Source organism: Orycteropus afer, unplaced genomic scaffold (genome assembly GCF_000298275.1).
Source record: "Orycteropus afer afer isolate SDZICR_OR568_19922 unplaced genomic scaffold, OryAfe1.0 scaffold00554, whole genome shotgun sequence".
Lineage (NCBI taxonomy): Eukaryota > Metazoa > Chordata > Mammalia > Tubulidentata > Orycteropodidae > Orycteropus > Orycteropus afer.
In genome coordinates this window covers 1,468,906-1,474,045 of record NW_006922141.1, presented here as the reverse complement: position 1 = coordinate 1,474,045, position 5,140 = coordinate 1,468,906, and positions in this window count along the sequence as shown.

Here is a 5,140-nt window from a genome sequence, read left to right as displayed (position 1 = left end):
ATTGCAGCTTTGACTTCCTCCTTCAGTACCATTGGTTCTAGATCATATGCCACTTCCTGAAATGGATGAAGATCGATCAGTTCTTTTTGGTACAGTGTCTTTGTGTATTCATGCCATCTTCACTTGATGTTTCCTGCATCATTCAATATTTTGTCCATAGAATCTCTCCATATTTCAACTTGAGGTTCAATTTTTTCTTCAATTCTTTCAGCTTGAAAAATGCTGAGTGTGTTCTTCCCTTGTGGTTTTCAAACTTCAGTCTTTGCAACTGCTCATATGCAAGTTCAATTTGAAGTTAAAGAAAATTAAAAAAAGTCCAAGGGAGCCAAAATATGATCTTGAATATATCCCTCCTGAATTTAGAGATCATCTAAAGAATAGATTTGATACATTGAACACCAATGACTGAAAACCAGAAGAATTGCGGGAGGATATCAAGACCATTATCCATGAAGAAAGCAAGAGATCACTAAAAAGATGAGAAAAGAAGAGAAAACCAAAATGGATGACAGAAGACACTCTGAAACTTGCCCTTGCGCAGAGAGTAGCTAAAGCAAATGGAAGAAATGACAAGATAAAAGAGCTGAACAGAAGATTTCAAAGAGCAGCTTGAGCAGACAAAACCAATTACTATAATGAGTAGAATGGTACAGAGGATAATATGGTCATTAACCTTAATATCTAGGAATGTAATGGAAGATATAGAGAACGCTTAAGTCAGCTATAGAAAATATAATGAAATTCAGGTTATAATGGGCTTTGAAGAGGTTTGTTTGTGGAGAGATCAAGTAGTCACAGGAGGAGTTATAGGAATTCCAAAGTTCCTTACTTCAAAAGAGAACATAGTGTTATAGTTATGAAAAGTCCAATATAGGTATAAGAAGACAGGGTAAGGAGAGAATTATGAGCAATGAAGTCAAAATAAAGGTAACTGAGGTCTGATTGTGCAGAGTTGTAAAGGTACAGGAGTCATTGGATGGTTCAAATAGTTTGCTCTGGACTACTAATTTAAAGGTTACTGGTTCAAACTCACCCAGCAACACTAGGGGAGCATAGCTTGACAATCTACTTCCATAAAGATTACAGTTAAAAATACCCTATGGAGCAGTTCATCTCTGAAATACATGGGATGACCATGAGTTGAAATCAACTCCACAGCAACAAGTTTGGATTATTTTGAGGGTGGTGCAATGAGTAAGTACTGATAACTTACCAAAATGTTGGTGGTTCAAACTCACCAAGTGGTGCTTCAGAAAAATCTGGTTATATGCTTCTGAAAGGTCACAGCCTTGAAAACCCAATGGAATGCAGTTTTACTCTGCAACATGTGAGGTTATCATGAGTTGGAATCAACTTAATGACAATTTTTGTAATAATATATCTAATTTTATGCAGAAAATAACACAAAAGAACTTGAGTTGGTTGGAAATGTATCACTCATTATTTTTAAATTTAGTATTTTTTACTTATATAAAATAAAATAATGTTCAGCTAACTTTATGAAATGTATTGTTTTAATTTATTTGATTAGTTCTGTCTTCTCTTTTATCATTCATCATTTCTTCATCAAGAAATATTTAAATATTAATGAAGTCTGATGAATCATAAGAAGCCTAAAAATCTAGATATATATTTGGAATTAATTCTTATAAATGTAGTTTCTGATACACTCTATTTTAATATTTTGCCACATGTGCTATAATTACCACACATTTTAATATCCATAAAATTTAATTTAATTTAATTTCTATATACTTAGTTAAAATAAGTTAGAAGCTCTTTAAAAATATTATGGAGCAAAGATGTCACTTTTACAAATAAAATGCACTTGAAACAAGTCATGGTATTTTCAATCACTTCATATAATTGTGCTTAGGAGCTCTGGTAGCATAGTGCCTAAGGCACTTGACTGCTAACCAGAAGGCTGGCGGTTCAAACCCACCAGCCACTCCTGGGAAGGAAGGTTGGGCAATGTACTTCCATAGTGATACTGCCTCAGAAACCCAAGGAGGGGTCACTGTGAGTCGAGTCCAACTCGACGGCAAATAACAACAACAACAACATATGATTGTGAAAGCTGAACAATGAAAAAAAGTCATGTTTGAAGATTAATTAACAAATACAAATTGTACTGTTTATGAAGAATATATACCATGAACTGACAGAATTATGAACAAATCTATGTTAGAGGAAGTGCAGCCAGAGTGCTCCTTAGAAGGAAGGCAAAGCTGATCTTTCTTTGGACGTTCTATCAGGAGGGACCGATTTCTGGGGAAGGGCATCATGCTTGGTAAACTAGATGGCCAGAGATAAAAAGGAAGATATTCACTGAGCCCTAGTGGCTGCAACAGTTGGCTCAAACATACTTACTATTAGCCCAAGACTAAAAATATTTAGTTCTGCTATGCGTAAAGTCACTATGAATGACAGTTAAAAAGATGGCACCTGACAACAGCCTAAACAATAACAATATAACTTAACAACATTTTGTTTGTTTGTTTGTTTTACCACAATTGCATGTTGCCTTTCAGGAAGCTAAGGAATAGCTGCTGCATTTTGGAGGTTCATAAATTCTATAGTAGAATTTGCTCTTTTCATGTTCTGACTCTTAAATACTGCCATTATGTAAAGATATGCAGCTATTTAAAATATTTCAAGTTGTCTGTATTGGTAAACTTCTTTTGCCAGACAACCATGGTATAATATCAGATTTTACTTACGACTCTATCTTATTTTAAGAATTTTTTTCAGACACTGATAAAGTATATGTAAATGAAGTGACAGCATTGCTTTAGTAATTTTTGCTACATTTTGAATGTTCAGGAATACAAAAATTAACCCTTAAAAATATTGTAAGAAATATTTAATTGGAGGGAAATATCAACTCCAAAAATATAGATATTAAGGGTCATTATTAGGAAGGGTCGCTATGAGTCGTATCTGACTCCACAGCAGTGGTTGTGTTGTTTGTATTTTATTATAAAGGTGGGAACTATGAACTTTAAGACTTACTGTGGTAGTTCAATTTGTGTGTTTACTTGGCTGGGCCTGGTTGAGTGGCTGGGCAGCTGGATGTAGTATTCCCCATGATGAGACTGGTAATCAACTCCATAGTGGAATCTACTGTGAGCAGCTGAGTAGCTACCATAGGGATGTGGTCTGCTTCCTGTATATAAGCAGAAGCCTTGGAGAGTGGTCTCTAGTTTATAGCACACTTGAACCCTGTATGTAGCTGAGTCATTCTTCAGCAACCTATTATGCTCTGCCAACCGTGAGACTTACAATGGACTTTCATTAATAGCCTGCTTTGTGGTTTGGTAACACAGGAACTGTGCCTTTTTACTTGTCGACCTTGGGCTTGTTAGCCTCAGAAGCCAGCAGCTGAGTGAAGAAAAGCCTCTAGCTTCAGTGGGCTGAGAGCAAGAGATAGAGCTGAAGCCCAAGGTCAAGGGGCTTTCACCCGCCCCTAGAGCCTGGCACTTTGAACTCAAACTTCTAGCCTCCTGAACCATAACAGAATAAACTCCTGCTCGTTAAGGCCATCCCATTTGTGGTATATTCTTGTCAGAGTGGCATTAGGTAACCAGAACACTTACCTGACCAAAAAATAAAAACAAAGCATTGTCAGTCCAGTGTATGCATACATAATGAACTGAAACATTCAGATATGTTCTAATGTCAGGTAATGAAATTATAAAACTTTTACTATATGTTTATATTCAATGAATTAAATTTCATAACATGTTTTTGTTTTATTTTGTTTTATGTGTCATCAGTTTGGTTGCAACTTATAGAGAACCCATGCACAGCAGAAGGAAACACCGGTCCTTTGCCATCCTCACAATATTCACCATGTATCATACAATTATTGCATCAAATAATGTGTCAATCCATTTTGTTGATGGTCTTCCTCTTTTTTTCTGACCCTCTGCTTTAAAAAGAATGATGTCTTTCTTCAAGAACTGGTCTTTCTTGACTTATGCAAAGAACATGAGACAAGTTCTCACCATCTCACTTCTAAGGAGCATTCTGTGTTTCCTTCTAGACAGCTTTGTTCATTCTTCTGGCAGACCAGAGTATATTCAATATTCTCCAACAGCATCATAATTCAAAGACATCCATTCTTCTTCAGTCTTTACTATTCTTTGTCCAGTTTTCATATACATGTGTGGAAATAGAAAATGCCATGGCTTGGGTCAGGGACAACTTGGTCCTCAAAATAACATCTTTTCTTTTTATTACTTTAGAGAGGCCTTTTGCAACAGATTTCTCCAGTGCAATACATCATTAGATTCCTTGACTGCTGCTTCCATGGGCATTGATTGCGGATCTAAGTACAATGAAATCCTTTTCTACTTCAATCTTTTCTCCATTCATCATAATGTTCTTCAAGTCTAGTTATTAGGACTTTTGTTTTCTTTATGTTCAGTTGTAACTCATACTGAACTTCATTAGTAAGCATTTCAAGTCAATTTAGCTTTCAACAAGTAAGGTTGTATCATCTGCAAATTACAAGTTGTGAATGAGTCTTCTTCAATCCTAATGTTGTCTTCCTCTTCATATAGTCCAGCTTCTTGGATTGTTTCCTCAGCATTCAGATTGAATAACTATGGTGAAAGGATACAACCTTGATGCACAACTTCCCTGCTTTAAAATCTTTATCAATCTTTAAGCAAATAAAACATAATGTGAATTAAAGTTCATTGCTGTTGTTGTTGTTGTTATGTGCCATGGAGTCAGACCCCACTCATAGTGACCCCTCCTTGGGTTTCCAAGGCAATGTCACTACAGAAGTAGATTGCTCAACCTTCCTTCTGAGGAGTGGCTGGTGGGTTTGAACCGCCAGCCTTCTGATTAGCAGTCAAGTGCCTTAGGCACTACGCTACCAGAGCTCCAAAAGTTCATAGTGTACAGTTATAAATACCTAAAAGTTTGCTAATGCAGATAAAAATAAAATAAATTGCTAATTTTTATTTCACTTCCTTTAAATTTTTATGTACCTGATAAAAATATGCATTGTTAATTATTACTATTATTATTATTTTTAGTATCATCTATGATAACTTTTGAAAACAAATATGTAATAGTTCTTTTCATGGTTCTGAAACATAATACTTTACAATTTAATGTATTGAATCTA